Source organism: Miscanthus floridulus, unplaced genomic scaffold, assembly GCF_019320115.1.
Source record: "Miscanthus floridulus cultivar M001 unplaced genomic scaffold, ASM1932011v1 os_2170_1_2, whole genome shotgun sequence".
Taxonomy (NCBI): domain Eukaryota; kingdom Viridiplantae; phylum Streptophyta; class Magnoliopsida; order Poales; family Poaceae; genus Miscanthus; species Miscanthus floridulus.
The window spans coordinates 1-22559 of NW_027098136.1; positions in this window are offsets into that span (position 1 = coordinate 1).

Consider the following 22559-nt stretch of genomic DNA (forward strand, 5'->3'; position numbering starts at 1 on the left):
AGCCTATCTCCGGTGGTCGGAATCCGCCATAACCTTCGACCGAACCGACCATCCAGATACCATCCCACACCCGGGAAGGTATTCACTTGTCGTCGACCCAATCGTCGGTCCAAAGCGGCTCACCAAGGTACTGATGGATGGGGGCAGCGGCCTCAACATCATGTACGCCAAGACGCTCGACGAGATGGGCGTCAACTGAACGCGCCTCCGCCCCGTCCGAGCGCCTTTCCATGCGGTCGTGCCAGGAAAGCAAGCCGTGCCGCTAGGGCAGATTGAGCTGCCCGTCACCTTTGAGGATCAATCCAATTACCAGACTGAGACCCTCACCTTCGATGTAGTGGGGTTCGCGGGGACTTTCCACGCCATATTGGGGCGACCATGTTACGCGAAGTTCATGGCCGTACCCAATTACACATACCTGAAGCTGAAGATGCCAGCCCCCCATGGGATCATCACCATCGGCACCTCCTTCCAGCGTGCTTACGAGTGCGAGGTCGAATGCTGCGGACACGCATCCGCGGTCATCGCATCCGAAGAGCTCGCCACCCTTAGGGAGGAGGTCATTGAGGGGACACCCGACGCAAAAAAGTCGTCTGGATCGTTCGAATCGGCAGAGGGCTCCAGGGGCGTCCTCTTGGATCCTAGTAGCTCCGAGGGCAAGGAAGTCCGAATCGGGACCGCGCTCTCCTCCACATAGGAAAGCGCGCTCGTCGACTTCCTCCGCGCCAACAAGGACATCTTTGCATGGAAACCCTCGGATATGCCGGGCATCCCGAGGGAGGTCGCCGAGCATACTCTCCAGATCCTCCCAGGCTCCAAGCCAGTAAAACAACGCCTGCGCCGCTTCGACGAGGAGAAACGCAGGGCCATCGGCGAGGAGATAGCCAAACTACTGGCCACAGGATTCATTAAGGAAGTATACCACCCAAAGTGGTTAGCAAATCCTGTTCTTGTCCAGAAAAAGAGCGGGAAATGGAGAATGTGTGTTGATTATACTGGCCTCAACAAAGCGTGTCCAAAGGATCCTTTTCCTTTGCCACGAATAGACCAAATAGTCGATTCCACCTCGGGGTGCGAAACCCTCTGTTTCCTTGACGCATACTCAGGCTACCATCAAATTGCGATGAAAGAGTCCGACCAGCTCACGACATCTTTTATCACGCCCTTCGGATCATTTTGCTACACCTCAATGCCGTTTGGTCTGAAGAACGCTGGGGCAACGTACCAGCGCTGTATGCTTAGTTGCTTCGGAGACCTCATCGGGCGAACCGTTGAGGCCTATGTCGACGACATCGTAGTCAAATCTAAGCGGGCTGACCACCTTGTCGCCGACCTTGAACGCACCTTTGCGAAACTCCGGGCGAATGGCATCAAGCTCAATCCCGAAAAATGTGTTTTCGGGGTCCCGAGGGGCATGCTGCTCGGCTTCATCGTCTCCGAGCGTGGCATCGAAGCCAACCCAGAGAAGATATCAGCCATCACGAGGATGGGCCCGATCCAAAACATAAAGGGGGTTCAGCGGATCACCGGGTGCCTTGCCGCCCTCAGCCGATTCATTTCACGCCTCGGCGAACGAGGACTCCCCCTTTATCGACTCCTGAAGAAAACTGACCGCTTCGAGTGGACGGCCGAGGCTCAGGAGGCACATGACATGGTTAAACAATTTTTAACTAAGCCACCGGTCCTAGTTCCTCCATGCGATGGAGAATCTCTCCTGCTATATATATCGGCCACCACCCAAGTGGTTAGCTCCGCCTTAATAGTAGAGCGAGAGGAGGAGGGACACGCCTTCAAGGTGCAGCACCCTATATATTTCATCAGCGAGGTGTTATCCGACTCCAAAACCCGCTACTCCCAGATCTAGAAACTCCTCTACACCGTCCTCATCACCAAAAGGAAGCTACGCCACTACTTCGAGTCACACCCCGTGACAGTAGTAACGTCGTTCCCCCTCGGCGAGGTCGTTCATAGCCATGACGCTACGGGAAGAACCGCAAAATGGGCACTCGAGCTGATGGATCAGGGCATTTCTTATGTCCCCCGAACGGCGATCAAATCTCAGGCATTAGCTGACTTCATCGCAGAGTGGACCGAGGTCCAGATGCCACCCGCAGCCGTCGATCAAGAGTACTGGATAATGTACTTCGATGGATCGCTGATGAAGAAGGGCGCCGGAGCAGGACTAGTCTTTGTATCCCCCCTCGGGGTCCACATGAGGTACATGGTTCGGCTTCATTTTCCCTCATCAAACAATACTGCAGAATACGAAGCGCTCATCAACGGCCTACGAATCGCCATCGACTTGGGCATCCGACGCCTTGACGTCAGGGGCGACTCTCAGCTGGTTGTCAACCAGGTCATGAAAGAGTCGGGCTACCATGATACCAAGATGGAGGCATACTGTCAAGAGGTCCAACATCTGGAGGACAAATTCGATGGCCTCGAACTCAATCATATCCCCAGGCGCCTCAACGAAGCGGCCGACACACTCACAAAAGCGGCATCCAGCCGAGAGCCGGTTCCAACAGGCATCTTTGCCAGTGATCAACACAAACCCTCGGTACGCTACGCGGGGTCGAAACAGGCCGACGATGGCCCTTCTAGTCCGACCCCCAAGGCCGATCCGCCAACTGTTCCTCCCGACCCCGAGGTCATGGAGCTTGAAGAAGACCCAGCAATGGAGTCCGATCCTCCCAATGACTGGAGAACGCTTTACATCGACTATCTCCTCCACGACGTACTACCAACCAACAAGACAGAAGCCCGACGGCTCACGCGACGCGCCAAATCCTTCGTTCTTGTAGAGGGCGAACTCTACAAACGAAGTCACATCGGAATTCTTTAGCTTTGCATCCCTAGCGAACAGGGAAAACTCCTACTGAGCGACATCCACGGTGGGGCATGCGGACACCATGCCGCACCAAGAACCTTGGTTGGGAAGGCATTCCGACAGGGTTTCTATTGGCCCACCGCAGTAGCCGATGCCGAGCAAATTGTACGCACCTGTGAAGGGTGCCAATACTACGCTCGGCAAACACACCTCCCGGCCCAGGCTCTCCAGATGATCCCCATCACGTGGCCCTTCGCGGTCTGGGGGCTTGACCTGGTCGGGCCACTTAAAAAAGCGCCCGGGTCGAGCCTTCAACGTCGGAGACCTCGTCCTCCGCCTTGTACAGAGCAACAAGGATCGTCACAAACTCTCCCCGCCCTAGGAAGGGCCCTACATCATCGTGGAAATACTTCACCCAGGCGCCTACCGGTTGAAAACCATCAAAGGGGAGGTCTTCACCAACGCCTAGAACATTGAGCAGCTACGTCGTTTCTATCCTTAAAATAAGCTTACACTTTTCTTTATCAGTTTTTGTCTTAACAGAACCCCGATCCTTAGTGATTTCTGACCCCTACAAATCGCGAGGGGTCAGATCTCACTCGGGGGCTGGCATGTGATCGTAACATATGTTATGTGTAATACAAGTATCGCGCTTGCAAAAAATCCCTGTGATATACTTACAAACATTCTATAAGTTTTCCATTCGCCTCGTAAATGAGTCTCGAGGGCTAAGATCTTGGGAACCAATTCTGAATACAACTGGTAGGACTGCGAGACACCCACGCCCCAGCGGCTGCAACCTCTTTGCTCACCAGTTCAATCAGAATTAGTTTGCCCACGTTCCTAGCTTCCTATGACTTAGACCATGAGAAGAGTTGGAAAGCGCTAAAATGACTTGCCATAAGCAAAGGATGTAATTTTGTTCATTTTTTGCACGAATTCACCACTTACAAAGCGATGTCATTACAAAAAAGGAACAATATACTCTGAAGACTGTTTACTCGGGGGCTTCCCCACAATGTTATTTCATTACAGTCTCGGCTCAGCTCTACCACAAGTGCTACTACGATCGCCGTGCCACGCTCTCCATCGGCGACGTCGAGGGCATGTACACGGGCCAGTTCGTCCACTACGGCCGCCGTGCCACGCTCTCCATCAGCGACGTCGAGGGCATGTACATGGGCCAGCTCGTCTACTGCGGGCACCATGCCACGCTCTCCATCGGCGACATCTTCGCTGGATCCTCGAAGGCGCCACCATCTATGACGCCTCCGCCGGAGCGTCCGGGGACTACGCCATCATCGTCAGCCGCAACCCTGGCAGCAACGCCATCGTCATGGCATCTGGGGACTACACCATCATCCCCAGCCATAACCCTGACAACGGCGTATGGGCAGGAAACGCCTCCCGCCAAGGGAGGAGCGCAGTGAACGACGGCGCAGTCAACGACGTACGACGCCCACCGACGCCTTTTCTCCTTCAGCAGCAGCGACTCCTCACCAAGGGCCACGCGCACCATCTCATCTACGTTGGATAACCTCCGGCTCGACATCACGCACCAGACTCACGAGCAAGGTTGTAAGTTCTCTATCTCCCTCTGGCATTACTCTTCCTCACTCAGGAACCACCACGACGTACGGACGCGTTTGGCGGAAAGGAAGAAGAAGGAGAGATAGCGGCTCGGAGGCAGAAGGGGAGGTGGGATGAGAGCTCCTCTCCCCCTCCCTATTTAAAGAGGAAGCGCTGTAACTGAGGAAAGGCGAAAGGTCGGACGAAAAACCCTCTCCCTTCCCTCTTTTTTAATATGCAATCAATGCTGATTGATATCTGAGGGGACGCGCCAGAAATGACGGGATGAACCCCGGTCTGCGAGGCGTCCCTCTTTGGTCAAACTAAACACTGCCTGGGTATGGCCCGCCACTAACCCGCTCCGGACGTGGCGATTAAGGCACCCACATAGGCAGATAACTTTTCGCCTCCCCATGCAGGACCATAGACGACCCGACGATGGGACCTTTCAGATCTCCTGGGTCGACCGTTCGGCCCAGAAGACACGACGAACGAACGACCAAAGAAAGATAAGCCTCTCAGCTTTCTCACTTTATGCGTTAAAATTCGTTCACAAGATTCCGACCCCGTCAAATAGTAGGGACGCGAGCATCACTCGGGGGCTGCCGAGGATGACTACCAGTCTAGACATTCTCTTCACCCGACCCCTCCGTACGCCTAAAACTAAGGGCGCGACATACAGGCACAAAGCTTTGAGTAAAACTGGATGAACTAGCAAACCCTACGCCCAGATAGCTACGGTGTTTCTGTTTACCAGAAAAATCCTACTCAACGCCCCTCGCGTCTCTAGTTTCGACGTCTGCCTTCTCAAAGAAGGGATCGGAGGGGTCCGCCTACAGAGTCTCCCCCAAAGGAGAAGCTGTCAGGCTGCCCAAGTTAATCGAACGGCTCGGATCATCACCGAGACACGAAAACAAAGAATATCAATTCTTACACAGGTTTTTTCAACCTCGTCACAAATGTCAGGGCCCGAACCCATCTGGTAGGAGCTTTTCCGCCACTCATATCACCAAGGTAACATTACTGACCCTGCCTTTATTTTCAATTAAATGTTGCATTCAAAACATTTCATATGCAAAAAATTGCATCCCAACGATTCGTGTCGCACCATGAAACGGCTGTCGCCTCATTCGATATAGGAAACCATAGGCTGAGGTTCGAAGGTCGGCCCGCGAAGGGCTCGAGGCCGCCTCACGCCGAACAGGGCCAGGGAGAGATAACCAAGACGAGCCCCAGTAGCCCTGCCCGATCCCGCTCAGAAGCGAACCGGGATGTCTCGACCTTCTCTCGTTCGATTCTAACCTCGAGCCAAACCCACAGAATCTCCATCGAGGAGAGGCCATCGGGCCCCCTGAGCTTATCGAACGACTCAGGCATCTGCCGGGAGGCGGGTTAAGAAGTTGTGGAGTGCCACTAGAGGGCTCTGCCGACCCCATCAGCAAATGATGGACCCGGATTCCGCACGAACGTACCCGTTAGCGAGCTCGTTGAGCGCGGTACTCAAGCCGTCGAGGCAAGTGTCGTTCACTCAGCCCCTCCGATTGCGAAAACCGAGGACGGGGTAACACGCAAATAACGGCCGACCCCTATCAGACCCTAACAAGGCTCGGGGGCTCGGGCCAAACAAATGCAGGGACACAGGTTCAGAGGCCCCACCTTGTCGAGCCCATAGAGTCCCCAGTTGGGATTTCTGTTGGAAGATAGGATGGGGATTATTGCGATGACATCCATTGTCACCAAAACCACGATTTCGATCTCCAGTAACACCCGACCCCAGCAGGTGCGGAGGTCGGACCTTACTCGGGGGCTGTTAAGGTGCGGCTACCTCCTCAATCTCCTCGCATTATAATCAGCGGCATAATTCAGGGGAACATATTGGTAAGACCGTAAAAAATCAAATCGCAAAAAAATCAAACAAAATGAAATTAAGACGCAAAAGCACGAAAGGCGTCCAGACTCGAAAAGTACCGACACTTGTCCACATATTACATATAAGCTGTTCTCAAAATTGTTCGATTAATTACTCCCGCGAAGGGAGAACCATTTCTTTCAGACTGTCTGCCAATTCTTCGCAAGGGGAGCGACCATCTTCTCCATTTCCTCCAGCTCTTCATCCTCGTAGGTGGACGGAAAGCCTTCGCTCATCACCCTCAGGTTTATTTCCTTCTCATAATGGGCGTGGGCGATGGTGAAGGCCTGGGTAATCCCGGCGTGAAAGGCACTCTCCTCAAGTTGGCCAACCCGAGCCGTGATACCTCCGACACGAGCTGCGAGCGGGCCGGTCTCCACCGGCTCCGTCACATTCAGGGCGTTGAGGACCACCCCGACCGCAGCTTGTAGACGATCGTGCTCATCGCTCTCAGCCTGAAGGGCCCTTCACGTATAGGCAGCCTCTTTCTCCAGCTTGGTGGCGACGTTCTCAGCACTCAACCTTCCTTCCACCGCGTCACCAAGCTCCGCCCGGAGAGAGCGGACCACCTCAATGTCCTCGTCCACCTTCTGCTGGAGGGCTGTGGCCCTACTCTCGGCCTTCCGCCGGAGGTCCCGCTCCATCTCCAGCTCCTTCAGGACTTCGCTGGCCTTCTCATTGGCCGCGACATTCCTCTGCAACAGCTTGTCTCGCTCTTTTTGGAGCCTGGCAATCTCCTCTCCATCCAGCTTAGACCTCGTCGACAGGTCCTCGAACATCCCATGCGCCTCCTCCGCATCCTGACGCGCCTGGGCCTCCCGCTCCTGGACGATAGCAAGCTGGGCAGCCATGTTTGCTCATAGCCGGGCCTCCTCGGAGAGGCGATCCCGCTCCGCCTTCTGCTCACAGAGGAATTGGGATTTTTTCTGGCTACGAGCAACAAGAATCTGAAGAAGAAGAAGACTGATATCAGAAATGCGAGAACACATAAACATACGAAGAAAGAAGAAATCCTAGAAAATACCTGAGTGGTAGGGATAACGATTTCACGGAGGGCCCCTCTGGCCTGGTCTAGGGCGTCCAGCATGGTCGAGATCCCGACGTCAAGACCCTCCCGCTCCATGCTCTCGGAATGATCATCGAGCGAGAAAAGAGCCGACGACGGGTCCTAAGCGGCCATCCATTGGAGCGGCGGCTCCCCCCGCGCAGGGGAGCAGCTTCCTCCCAACAAAGGGGCCGGTGGCGGCTCCCTTCTGACCCTGTGCGGCACCACCACCGCACTCAAGGACCCTCCGGCTGGACCCTCCTCCGTCTGGACCGCTTCGGGCGCCACGGGCGGATCCACATGGGCACCTGGCGGCGCGGATTGCACCACACCCTCGGGTGCCACCACGACCGCGCCCGGCTGATCCTGGCTCGGCGCAGTCACGATCACCTTCATCGGCGGTATGCGGTCCTCGGCCGACTCTTCCACGCCCACCACAGAAGAAGCCGCTGGCTCAGTAGCCTCCGTGGGCGTGGGAGCCACCATGGACGCCGTCGGTTCGGCCAACGCGGCCCCAACGTCGGCACCACCCCTGCCCGAAACAGGGGTGACCCTAGGCGACGCCGTCTGTCCCACTTGAAGGGCGAGACTCTTCTTGGGCGCCAGCCCCAGGGGGTGACCCGTCCGCAAGAACCTACACAAAGGTAATAACCGATAAGTCAAAATAAAAAAAAATAAAAAAAAATAAAAAAAAAGAAGAAGAAGAAAACAGAGGAGTCAAGAGCTTACGTTGACGTCCTCGGCCGGCGGAAGCGTTTTGGGGACGGATCCCCAGACCCCTGCCCTGACTCGTCCGGGCGGGACCGTTTCATGCCTGCCCCCTGCTCCGGGGCAGGGGGGTTCGTCTCGTCGGGCGCGGCACCAGAGTCGCTCCCCTCCATCGTCTTGTCGGGCGCGGCACCAGAGCCGTCCCCCTCCCTCGTCTCACGGGGCGTAGCACCGGAGCTGCTCCCCTCCATCACCTCATGAGGCGTGGCACCAAAGCCAGGCGCGGCTCCAGTACCACCCCCTCCATGATCGCCTCAGGGTCAGCGACAGCAAGCCTGGCGTCCCCCATCCAACGATCCTCGGCCGGCACGCCGTGCGAAGCGGCGGACTCGCCGGCCTCCACTGACCTCATTGATTCACTTCCCTCTGCGTGAAAAGCGAAGGGCCCCTGCACGGGTGGGTAGCCACTTGTTAGCATTTCCTCATCCTCCAGGACGCCCCAATCCACGTCGACGGCTACCTCGTCGTCGTCGTCGTCATCATCATCATCGTCGTCATCCTCACTGCTCATGTCCTCTCCCCGATCCCATGCCTCCTGCTTCAGTCGTTTCGCCTTCTTCATCTCCTCCTTTGCTTTCTTGTCCCGCTCGGCCGCGAGTCGATTCGCCGCCGCCACAGCCCTGTCCTTCGGCAGTGGAGCCGGACTATCCTTGAAGACTAGCCCCCTCGGCTAGCCCCAACATCACAAAAGCAAGTATTAAAAAAGGGAGATTCAGGAGAAGGAAAAGAGTGCAGGAGAAGAGGGCTTACGAATTCAAAGAACCCAGGCTCCGGCCGCATTGGGGGATGCCCGGGCACCGGATACACGATGTCGAGGACCATGCCGGCAGAATCCTTCATCGGCTCCATCGCCTCCTTGACACGCTGCGCCACTTCCGAATAAGGGAGCGCCTCGTCAACGAGCACCGTCCCCTCGAACGATATCCCTAGCATCATCCGATGCAGGGGAAGCACACGCACCATCAGTGGCGCCACCCTCCTCACGTGGTAGGCACCGATAATCCCTGACCCCTTTACACCCCGACCCTTCAGGGCATGGAGGGCGGAGAGAAGGTCGGAGATGTGCTTCTTGTCTTTAGCCTAGACGCCCCAGCCCCATGATGCCAGAGCATCCACAATAAGACGTCCGGTGTACTTCGGTAGGGGGGCACTCGCATCATCCCTAACATAAAACCACTGCGAATGCCATCCCTTGTTGGATGTAGCCAGACGCATGTACGGGTAACCCTTCGACCGGGTATGGCGCAGATGAATGCTGGCACACCCCATCGGCGCGTTCACTTCTGTCCCCCCAATCTTCTTCTTCGATAGACTAACGCTAAAGAAATACCGCCACAGATCAAAGTGGGGATCGATCCCCAGGAAACCCTCGCACAGGGCAACAAACGCTGCCATATGTTGTATCCCATTGGGAGTTAGATGCTGTAGCTCTACCTCATAGTAATCTAATAGCCCCCGAAGGAATCTATGCGCGGGTACCCCGAATCCCCGCTCATGGAAGAGGGCAAAAGAGACGACATACCCTTTAGGCGGTACCGGCTCACCCTCGTCGCCAGGAAGCAACCACTCCTAGACGGCGGACAGTGGGCGGAGAAGGCCACGGCGGACGAGGCCCTCCAGACACCGGGAGGTGATGCTTGATCTGCCCCACAACTCCATTGAGGCAGTAGGGGGGAAGGGCAGGCGCGAGCTTAACGGCGGCTGGAGCACGAATGCAGGCCGGTCGACGGAAGCGATGCGGGCGCGAGAGGCTGGAAAGATTGGCGGCGGATGTTTCAGGACGCAAAGGAAGGGGAGCGAAATACGGGATCCTGGGGGCGAACCCCGTGGTTTTATAGGGGGCGACGGATGTGAGAAGGGCAACCGTCCGCCTCGATCTCCGGGCCTGCCACGCGCGCCACCGTGTCACGTCACGGGACACGCGCCCGCAGTTCCTATCCTCTCACCCCAAAAATCTCGGCGGACGGTTCACCTTCCCCAAGTGAATCCGGACTCTCTACCCACCAGGGAAGCGCCAGCCACAAAGGCCTGTTTCTTTTTTCTTTGGACCACCAAGGGCCCAGACACTCGCCGACCGGCCCAACTAAAAAGGAATCCACGAACGATCCGCCTTCAAAGGCATAAGCACCAGTTATGACAGCTCCAATTCAATCCCCAGCGAACGGGACGACACGACCCACTCGGAAAAACACCCGGTTGAAGAAAAACTAGGTCCTTCAGCCTTACCCATGAAGGGGCCGATACAACCCCCCGGGTGACTCAACTCTAGTCACCCGGGGGCTCGGGGGCTACACCCATCGGGTGCGCTCGCGCGCACCCTCCGGCAAATTAGCTTCGGCGAAATCAAAAACACCCTCCAGGCGGTTCTACCTGAATCACCTAGAGTCTCGGGGGCTACTGTCGGGGACCTAATACCGGGGTACCCCAGAAGGCGGAACCGATAACCACCAAATGTGAAAAACTTCCGGACGCATAAAGGCGTCATGTCATCCCTTGTTCGAGTAATAGGAGTTTGGTTCCGCCTCGCCCGACACCTTTGGGGCGGGCTCGGTCTCGCCCGAGGGCCGAGGGATAAACTCCGTCTCGCCCGACACCTTAAGGGCGGGCTCGGTCTCGCCCGAGGGCTAAGGGATGAGTTCCGTCTCGCCCGATCCTGGAGGGGCAGGGTCAGCCTCACCCGACGCCTTTGTGGGCTAACCCTGTCTCGCCCAAAGGCTCAAAGCCAAACTCCATCTCGCCCGATGCTTATAGGGCGGGCTCGGTCTCACCCGAGGGCTAAGGGATGGATTCCGCCTCGCCCGATCCCAGAGGGATAGGGTTAGTCTCACCCAAGAGATAGGGATTGATCTCCGCCTCACCCGACGGCCCAGAACGAGCCTCGCCCTGATCGATATCTATCCCTCATAATGATGGGTACAGGACGAGACAAGACATTCGGGTCAACCATGGCTCCAACGACCATACCCTACGCCCTGGCAGGAAAAGGACTGCCAGGGAACGACAAGACTGATGCTTTAGACCCTTCCGGGTGCCGCAGAGCCCAAAAGGTATTACAGGTGTGTACGCCTCACCCTGTAGAGTTGTAGGCGCCGCCTTCAGCTCTGGGACACGGAACCCAACAAAGATATAAGATAACCGCTATGCTCCAAGAACGGATTTGCTATCTCCACGGACGACGGGTATTCCGTCACCATGCTGTGGACCCGAGGGAGCGGTGCCCGCTTCCTGACCCCTCAGGTCCTCCTAGTCGGAAGGCCTTGGCCACGGTGCCACACCGGACCCCGACCCCGAACTCTCCCAACAAGGAATCATGGGAACCAGAAGGCGCACGGAGCGAGGCTGGGAGAGGCTCATAAGTCAAAACCACCGTACTATAGCCCATACCTTGCGCAGGGCAGCGTTCTGTGACTAGCCTGACATTCTACAGAGACATCGACAATATCGTAAGCACTTATCTTCCTTCGCACTCATCAGGATGAAGGACCTGATCGGATAGACGTAAGCCACAAGACTAAGTAGAATACGCATCCTGGAGTCCTCACCCTTGTAAAGCTAGCCCCTTCATCTATAAAAGGGGATGCGCATCCTCCATCGAAGGGACGGAAAAATAGGACCGAACAATAGAACGCACTCATACACACGAGCAGCTACGAAGCTCTCGACCATCTTTCAATCCTTCGATCAGAGACTTGGGACCAGTCCCTCTCTCGGCAGTTTGTATCCCTTACTACAGACCGTTCACGGTGCTAATAACACAAGCAGCAACAAACTGGACGTAGGGACGTTCCGTCCGAACCAGTATAAATCCTATGTCCTTTAGCGCACCATCCGAGCCTAACGCGCATTACTATAAATTTACTTGCCGGTGCTTGTACGAAACATCGACAGATCTCATTGGAAATGAGGCCCCAAATACCGACCAAAGGGGGAGCACCGGCGGCACCCAAGAAGTAGAAAAACAGGGGCGGCAAAGAAATGGCAAACAAATGAATTTAATATTTACAAAAACATTAGACTGTTTTGGGGACTTCACCCCATTATTCATCCATAGAGCACATGCTAGTTGATCCTTCTTCTTTTGTAGGCACAGGTGGGGAGGAACAGCGCGTGACCATCACCCTTCACGGTCTGGCAAAGGACCACGAAGGACTGCATCCAGCGGAGCGATCCTGTCGCACCCAATTTTGCAAAGCAAAACCGAGTACTCATATATGTGCGCCCAGGATGTCCAAACACACACATATATCACAAATTGCAATAATATCAAAGTAAAGTACTTATTACATCGCATATCTCATCATAAAAGTTAATACAAAGTTTGCTCAATGGCAATATTATTACAAACACAGCGGAAATAACTAGCCCAACTGCCACAGGGACTCCAACTGGTGAACGTCTCCCTAGTAGTCCTGGACATCCTCTGGAAACTCTTCATATCCATTATCTGTTACCCATCCGGGATTTTCATTGGATGTAAAGCAAGTGTAAGCTCACCATGCTTAGCAAGTATAACAAAGGGATCTATGAGGCTCAAATAGGCTTGACACTGTTTGACTGCGGTTCGCAATTTTAGTTGTTCAATTTTTAGCAACCTGAATTACTACTTTAATGAACAGTCCCAATTCCCAAGTGGTATTAGAGTATCATCAAGCTTTATCTCATAACCCATCCATCCATTATCCACAGTAACCACTAATCTCGAAGGATCCAGACCGCTCGTATCCATGAGCACGGCTGTTATAACAGGTTAATTATTTCTGCAGAAATTGTACATCTTTACCCACCGAGCCGTGATTCGCGAGACCCACTACACCTCTTCCTAGGAAGTGTGGCAGAGTTTCACTATGAAACCCTTAGCTAGTTGCACTAACAGGTCGTAGCTACAAGGAATGGCACACGTGGGCATCGCAGCACGGTGCACACCCAAACAGAAAAAGGAAAGATACCCTCTTACCCCTTACTGGAGCTACAGACGAGCTAGTACAAACTAGATAATAGGTTAAAGTCAGAGCCATTTGACACTCGGGGTTGTACGGTCCCTCCTGGGTTGCCGCTTCAGGATAAAGTCCTTATGGAGAGGCACTAGAGTACTCAACCCCGTACACCAGCCCCCTATCTGTTGCTAAAAAGTTCCATTTTATCACATTGCATATAGTCTTTAAGTATGTTTAACAATTACTTCATGTTAAGCGCTGCAGCATCTATCCAAAATGCCTACCCAATAAACCCAGGTATCAAGGATATGTGGTACAATAAATCATCTAGGTAAAGTCCTTAAAGGCAATTCAAATTAAACACATGCATGAATGTAAGTGGTAGTAGTTCATAGGTAACAAGGGGCCTTTGGTACACTTGCCTTCCTCAAGGTCGTCCTGGGAGTACTGCTGATCCTGCTGGGGGTCCTCAGTCACCTCGAATGGCTCACCCTCTAATCGTGATCCAATCATCAATCAAGCATCATTCCAATCATTACATGCATACAAGATAGAACTCTATTAGAACAGTACACCAAACAATGAAAACATATGTTGAAAAGCTTACAGATCTGTTCTACGCATTTCTACGAACACATGAGCGAAAGAATCACTCAAATCGGACTTAAAACGTGAAAGTTATGCATGAAATAAGATGTAATGGCAATTCTGTAAATAAACTAACCTATTTTCGAATTAAAATAATTAAAAATATAAATTATCACGGTTATAGGACTGCGGGCATTAAATCTGGAAAGTACAGGGGCCTAACTGAATAAAAACAGGACTGAAAAATAACTATTTTGAATTAAGTTGGACTGCGGGTTGATTCTGATGAAATAGAGGGGCTTTTCTGGAAAACGAGCGCAGCTGACTGGGGTTTGACCGCGGCTATTGACTGGGCGGCCACGTGGCGGCTGCTGATAGGCGCGGTGCACCACGCAGGCATGGGCGCGCTGACGTGGGCGTTGACGCTGCCACGGTGGACTGAGTCCACGGTCCGCTGTGGACCGAACCGGTACCAGCTAATCTGGACCATCCGCGCTAGATCCAACGGTGCAGGGTGGAACCCGGGCGGTGGCTCGCCGGGGAAGAAGGACCCGACGGCGGCGCCATGGCCGGCGCGAACTGGAATCACCGGAACGGTGCTCCACGGCGTGAAACCGGGAATGGAAGGTACAGGGAGGGTCGCGAGCTCACCGTGAGTCGGATGGGGGCGTTCTCGGCGTTCGGGACGGGCTCCAGACGCGATGTCGACGGCGGCGGGGCTCTGGAGAGAGAAAAGGCGCGCGGGTGAGGGTGTAGCCGGGCAAAACAACGCCAAAACGCGAAATGGAAAGTACCTACGGGCGCGGGAAGATCCGGCGGTGCTTCGGGTGGCCTTGGCGTCGGCGTTCGCGCTTGGGAGGGGGGGTTCTCACCGGCGGCGGTGGCTCTCGGTAGCGGGCAAAGAGTGGGGGAGGAAGAAGGGTCGGCATGGAGATTTATAGACCGGCCGGCGAGCGGAAATAGGAAGGGAAGCGGGCGGGATTGGTCACTTGCCATGTGCGGGTGACGGCGGTGGCCTTCCATCCGAGCAGCGCTGACGGCGGCCGGAGAAAGGAAAGAACTGGGGAAGAAAAAAAAAAAGAAGCTCGGGGAAGAAGAAAGGAAAGAAGAAAGGGCGCTGACCGGTGGGGCCGGAGCGCAGCGAGAGAGAAAGGGAGAGGGCGTGCGTCGCGGTGAGGCCAAGCAGGCCGCACGGTGCAGTCGCACGAAGCGGGCCACAGAGAAGCGTGTGCGCGCGGGGGGTGGCCAGCTGGGCCGCGTGCGGTGCGGGCCGGCGCGGGAAAGAAGCAGCGGCCCAAGCGAGCAGGCCGCTGGGACAGGCCAGCGGGAGGAGGAGGGGGAAAAGGGCCGGGCTAGCTGGGCCAGAAGGTGTCTTTTTCCTCTTTTTTTTTAAATCAAATGTTTATCAAATTCTATTTTCTCCATTTTCATTTTTAAGCCAAATTCAAATAAGTTTTGAATACAAATTTCAAATCTTCTAGCCCTACACTCAATCAAAACCCATATGATTCGGCATGAATGCAACAAACAAGTTTCTAAACTTATAGTTTATTTTATTTATTCAATATTTATTATTTGGCCTATGTTAGAAATACCTAGAAATGTAATAAATGCTAAGAATTAATTGCTAATTTGTGGTAAAAATTTTGGGTGTTACAGGCGCACGCTGAATCGAGGAGGAAACGGCGCGGCCACGGACTCCCGGTCGCGGAGACGGTGTCCGGCTCAGCTATGACGCGAGGAAGAAGAGCCTGACCAGCGGGCCTGACTGGTCAGCGGCGGGGAACGATGCTTGCGCGAGCACAGCTTGCAGCTGGGCGCGTGACTTGGCCGGGGTTCTAGGCTTCGGCCCAAGCAGCGAAGAGCGTGGGCTGGCGCGGAAAGGAACACTGGCCTTCGGCTTGAGCGGAGACAAGGAGCTGCACAGCGGCCTGGAGAAGGGAATGGGCCATGCGGGAAAGCCATGGGCCGCGGCAGCAGCAGGCCTTCGGGCCGAAAAGGAGGAGAAGAAAGTTATTCTTTTCTTTTTCGAATTTTTCTTCAAAGCAAATTCAAAATGAAATTTCAACTCAATTTGAAATACGACTTCAAACCAAGCAATTCAAAATAGTATGCAGTGGCATGTATGCACATTCATGGTTGTCGACCTATATTTGATTTTATTCCTAATAAAATTATTATTTTCTAAATTCAAATGCCCATAAAATGCTTAACAAATCAATTTCCCCTATTTAAAAATGTTGTAAAATTTAGGGTGTTATAGGGGTTGGCCTCTCTCGGGGGCTAATAAGAGCGTACTTATCCGGTAGACATTCTCTACGCCCGACCCTCTCTCATGTTAAGGCCTAGAAGTGAGGTTTGCGGAAACGAACGCTGAGTAAAATTGGTCGGACTACGAGAGACCTATGCCTCGACGGCTGTGGTGCCTTTGCACACCAGTGTGATCAAAGTTTTTCCCCGCACCCCGAGATTTTTTAGCCTTAGTCACAAGAAGTGTCGGTGTGCATCTAAGAGTTTATCCACGTGGCCTACTTTCTCTATTCCCAACCCCCTATCATGTTAAGACCTAGGAGCTAGGGTTGCGGGAACAAGCTCTGAGTATAACTGGTCGGACTACGAGAAACCTACGCCCTAGCGGCTATGGCACCTTTGCTCACCAGCGTGATCAGAATTTGCTCACCCGCCCCCCGAGCTTTACGACCTTAATGACGGAAAGGGTTGGAATGCACTAACCTTTTTATACAAAAAGGGAAGAAGGGCTAAAAAGTTGTTTGGCTATAACGAAATTTAAGAGCTTGTTCATTTATTACTAGTTCACCGCCTGGCTTATCTGCCTAACTAAATTCTTGCACGGGATGTTCTCATCCTCTATCTCCACAGGCAAATCCTATCCCAGTAGGGCAATACAAGTGACCGGACGGCTTAGCCGCTGCCGAGGGATGGGTAGGGAGTAGCAGGATGCCCCACACGGGTTATGTCGACCCCATTACGAATGACGGACCTGGATTCTGCTCGAACATATCTGATAAGAGCTCCCTAAACCCATCACTCATGCCATCGAGGTAAGTCCTGTGCTAGCGGGCTACCCAAGTCGATCGAACGATTCGGGCCACAACCGAGAGACGGGTCACCCTTACTTTACGCGCATTAATTTCGCTATCGAGCCCCTGACCCCTAGCAATGGCAAGGGGTTGGGTCTCGCTTGAGGGCTAACACGAGTGTCTATTCAGTAGGCATTCTCGATGCCTGACCCCTTTCTTGGGCTAAAACCTAGAGGCAAGGTGTGTGGAAACAAACTATGAGTAAAACTAGTCGAACCGCTAGAAACCTATGCCCCAGCGGCTACGACGTTTCTGCTCACTAACGTGATCAGAGTTTTTGTCCCCACACCTCGAGCTTTAGCCTCCACCTTTCCTAGAAGGATTTAGAGGCACCCATTGGTGGAATCTCTATCGAGGAGAGGCCGACAGGTCGCCCAGGTCTGTCGGACGGCTCGGGCCACTGCCAAGAGATGGGTACGGAGAAGTGGGATGCCCCATGCAGGTTATGCCAGCTCCATCACGAATGTCAGACCCGAAACCCACACGGACATATCCGGTACGAGCTCCCCGAACCCGTCACTCAAACCATCGATGTAACTTTACTGACCCCCACTTTTCTTTTCCATTACATGATCATTCATTCATCCATTCTCATGCATGCATTCATACATTCATTCATTCATCCATACATTTATCCCATACATCCAAGCATTGCATATGCAACTACTACATCACAACGCTTCGCGTCATGTCATGAAGCGATAGTCATCTCATTCGATATGAATGGTGACCGACCAAGGTTCGAAGGCTAGCCCATGAAGGGCTTGAGGCCTCCTCGCGTCAAATAGAGCTAGGGGAAAAACATAGATGAGCCCCAGCGACCTTGCCCGACCCTGCTTAGAAGCGAACAGGGACATCTAGACCCTTCTCATTTGATCCTAACCTCGAGCCAAACCCATAGAATCTCCATTGAGGAGAGGCTAGCGGGCCACCTAAGTCGCTCTCCGTAGTGACACAGGCATCTGCCAGGAGGCGGGTTAAGGAGTAGTGGAATGCCACATGAGGGCTATGCCGACCCTGTCAGCAATTGATGGACCTGGATTCCACTCGGACATGCCCGTTAGCAAGCTCACCGAGCGTGACACTCGAGCCATTGAGGCAAGTGTCATTAGCTTCGTCCCTTTGGTTGCGAAACCCATGGACGGGGTGATGCATGAAACATGGCCAACCCCCACCAAGCCCCATGGGGCTTGGGGGCTCGAGCCGCCCGACCCAAACTCAGGAATCCACCTGACCAGGGTTCGAAGGCCTGCCCACGAAGGGCTCGAGGCCGCCTCGCGTCAAACAGAGCCAGGGGAGAAAACACAGATGAGCCCCAACAGCCTTTGCTCGACCCATTCAGAAGTGGACAAGGTCATCTCAACCTTCTCATTCGATCCTAACCTCGAGCTGAGCCCACAGAATCTCCATCGAGGGGAGGCCAGCGGGCCACTTGAGTCGCTCTCTAGAGCAACATGGGCATCTACCAAGAGGTGAGTTAAGGAGCAGCGGAATGCCACATGAGGGCTATGCTGACTCCGTCATGAACGATGGACCCAGATTCCACTCGAACATGCCCGATAGCGAGCTCACCGAGCGCATCACTCGAGCCATCAAGGCAAGTGACGTTAGCTCAACCCCTCTGGTCGCGGAAACCATGGATGGGCCAACAATCATGAGCCAACCCTCGGCCGGACCCCTGCTACCCATGGGGGCTCGAGGAAAGTTGGACTCGCAAGGAGACCGAACGCGCGGTCGTAGAATGATGGCTCAGATCCTAGGGAGGGGGTATGCACGAAAACAAGAGATGCTTTCTCCTACTAGTTTTGCTATCCTCTCCTGGATCTTTAGTGACACCTAACCCTAGCAACGGCAAAGGGTTGGGTCTCACTCAAGGGCTAATAAGGGTACACATACACCCTTTCTGAAACAATCGCTGCACCCAACACCCTTCCTCATGTTAAACCTAGTAGCAAGGTCTACGAAAACGAACGACTGAATAAGACTGGTTAGACTGTGAGAAACCTACGCCCTAGCAGCTATGGCACTCTTGCTTACTAGCATGATCAGAGTTTCCCCTCTACACCTCGAGCTCTACGGTCTTAACAAATGGAAGGGTCGGAACGCATGAACCCCTTTTCACACATAAAAAGGGAGGAAAAACAAATCCATTCGCACCAAAACAAAATAACAAGTTTGTTTAAATGATACACAAGGATCGGCTCTTGTCCGCTGATTACAAGAATGATCCACCAACCTATTGAACTAACTAACCCCTTCGGGGGAGAACTATGCCTTAGATCCTGTTCGCCAGGTGCTGCGAAAGGGGAGCCATCGGTGCTTCCATCTCCTCCAACTCGTGGACTTCATAGCCAGGCGTGAAGCCGTGGCTCATCATCTCTAGATCGATGTTGTCCCCATAGTGAGAATGAGCAATCGTGAAGGATTGATTGACCCCAGCGTGAAGGGCGTTCCTCTTGAGCTGGCACACCCACGCCGTGATCTCAACGGCATAGGCCACGAGCGAACTGGTCCCCTCCAACCGCACCACCTCAAGGCCATCATAGACCACTCCAAGGGCTGCGCTCAGGATACCAAGCTCGTCGCTATCCACCTGAAGATTCCTCCTCGCCTTGGCGAGGTCCACGGTAGCCTGACAGAAATGCTTTTGGCCTCTAGCTTCTGGGCCACCGTGTTTCCAAGCTCAGCCTGGAGGGAGCCGACCTTCTGTTGCACATTGTCATGCTCCAAGTAGGCTTGGTCACGCTCCTCGCGAGCCATGCCACGTTCCAAGTGGAGCTTCTCCTTGGTTTGGAGCAGCTCATCCTGCTCCTTGTGCAGCCGAGCAACTGCCGCGGCATCCAGACTCGCCCTCTTCTCTAGGGCCACGAGCTTCTCCATAGCCCCCAGCTTTAGCTCCCTTTCCTTCTCAACATTGGCCAGAAGATCAAGGATTCACTGGTGGGTCTCGACATCCTTCTGGAGTAGCTCGTCCCGCTCCTTCTTGACCTAGGCGGCCTCCTCGTCATCCCTCTATGACCTCATCGACAGTGCCTCAAACGCCTCCTCGCCTCATCAGCGTCCCAATAGGCCTCAGCCACCCACGACCGAAGACTGTCTGCTTCCTCGACGAGGGGAGTCAGCTCGGCCACCCTCTGCTGGGCGGCAACAAGCTGAGCGGTCACCTCCCCACGTAGCCGCGTCTCCTCGATGAGGTGGTCCCAGGTTTCCTTCTGTTCACAAAGGAACCGAGACTTTCCCCAGCTGCGAGCGATGAGGGACTGAAGGGAGACGATGGTTAGGATACAAAAAATATATAGAGAAAGAAAAGGGTGAGAGGCAGGATCAAGCAAATACCCGGCCAGATGGAACGACAATGTCATGCAAGGCACCCTTGGAATGGTCTAGGGCTTCCAGCACGGACGCGATCCCCACGTTGAGGCTATCCCACTCCATGCTCTCGGTGGCATCATCGAGGGTGAAGAGCGTCGACGCCGGATCCTGCAGATTCGTCCACCGGAGCAGGGGTTTGCCCCGTGTGAGCGAGTCGCTGCCTACCGATGTTAGGGCCAGGGAAGGCTCCCTACTGGCTCCAAGCCCCACTGACCCTTCTCATCGTGACATCCCCACCGAGAGACTCCCTCTGGTGATGGAAGGGGTCAACGGTACAGACACTAACCCATCTCCCAGCACCACGACGTCTGGGGACCCCTCAGCCACGACCCCCTCTGTCTAGCCCATGCTAGGCGCTGTCGCTTGGGCTGTCGATGGTGTGGGTTACGCCGGTGCCTCAGGCGCCGCCACGGTTGCATATGGCTGTGGCCCGCCTATCACAGCTGCCACCACCTCCACCTGCGTTGGTGGGGGGCAACTTGCTGCGTCGTGCCCGCCATGGTCGGTGCCACGAGCACGATCGGTAGCCCCATCCGCCCTGTCGTTGGTAGCGGTATCGCCGCCATCGCCGGCTACTCTGTGACCTCCAAAGGAGCCCCTTGAGCCCTCGTGTTCGCCCATCCCGTCGAGGGCAGTCGCACTTGCGCTACTCCTGCCTGAAATGGGTGCAGCGCCAGCCGATGGCTATCGCCTTGCTAGAAGGGCAATGTTTTTCTTTGGCGCTAGCACCAAAGGATTCTGTTGCCTGCCAATGCTGCAAGGGACCAAAAGCATAAGTCACAATGAAATCTGACCAAAACAGGGAAAAACAGAGGAGCTGATAACTCACCTCTGCGTCGTCGGGCGGTAGATACGTTTGGGGGGTGAACCACTGACCTTTGCTCTGCCCTGACAGGGCGAGGCCGTTTTGAGCCCGCCCTCTGCTCCTAGGTAGAGGGGCTCGCTCCCCTTGACTCTTGGGGCATGATGGCGGAGCCGCCAACATTCGCCGACATCTCAGGCACGACAGCAGAGCCGCCCGCCCCCGTTGACTCCTGAGGGAGGCCGACAGTACGTCCCGCCTCCGCTGGCTCCTCGGACATACCCTACCCTCCATGGAACAGGAAGGGTCCCAACTCCTGCAAGGATGAACTGATACCTGTCAGTGCATCCTCGTTCTCCAGGATGTCCCAATCGACATCGTCGACTACCTCGTTGTCATCACCATCATCATCATCGTCGTCGCTGTTGGTGTCCTCCCCTGTTCCCGTGCCTACAGCTTTCGCTGCCTCTTCCTCTTCTTGTCCTCCTTCCCCTTCCTTAGCCACTCGCCCTCAGCATGATTCACCACCCTCATGGATGAATCCCTCGATAATGGTGTCGGGTGATCCATGAAGATGAGGTCCCTCGGCTGATCCCGCCCCTCTCAAAGTTAGTATCAAGAGGTCGAGAAATATATTGAAGAGAAGGCATGTGAAAGGTAAACTTATGAAGACGATGTGGCCTAGTTCCAGCCACATCGAAGGATGTCCTAGCATCAGTTAGACGAAATCGAAGGACGCACCCGCATCGTCCCGCGAGAGCTCCATTGCTTCCTTGATGCGTTGCGCGATCTCAAAGTTGGGGAGCGCCCCCTCGACGAGCACCGTTCCATTAAACAACGCCTCGGTTGCCATCGTGTATAGTAGAAGTGCGCGCATCATCAACGGCACCACCCTCCTTGCGTGGTTGGCCCCAATGATGCTTGACCCCTTCAAGCCATTCTCCTTGAGGATGTGGATGGCGGTGATGTGGTCCCAGATCTTCTTCTTGTCCTTCTCTAGGACGCCCCACTTCCTCCATGACTCTGGGGCCTCTTCGATTAGATGCTCGGTGAACTCCAGCAGAGGGGTGGCAGTGTCGTTCTTGAGGTAGAACCACTACGAGTGCCACCCCTTGTTGGACGTTGATAGCCGCATCGATGGGTACTCGCCGACCCGATTGTTCTAGAGCTAGATACCGACACACCCCATCGGCATGTGCAGCTCTTGCCTACTGCTCTTCTCCCTCTTCTTCTAGAGGGTGATGGTGAAGAAGTACCTCCACAAATCGAAGTGGGGCCTGATCCCCAGGAACCCCTCGGACAGGGCGACGAACACTTTCATGTGCTGGATCCCGTTGGGATTGAGATGTTGCACTTCGATCTAGTAGTAGTGCAGCAGCCCCAGAAGAAATATGTGGGCGGGGATCGCAAACCCACGCTCATAGAAGTGGGCAAACGACACCACGTAGCCATTGGGCGGCGACGACACATCCTCCTCGCCAGGCAGTAGCCACTCCTCGGCCACGGTCCGTGCACGGAGAAGACCACGATGGATGAGGCCCTCCATGCATTGGAAGGTGAGGTTAGAGCGGCACCACGGATCCATTAGAGATGGGGGCGGGTGGATGCGAGCTCGGTGGCGGCAGGGATGCAGAGACAGGA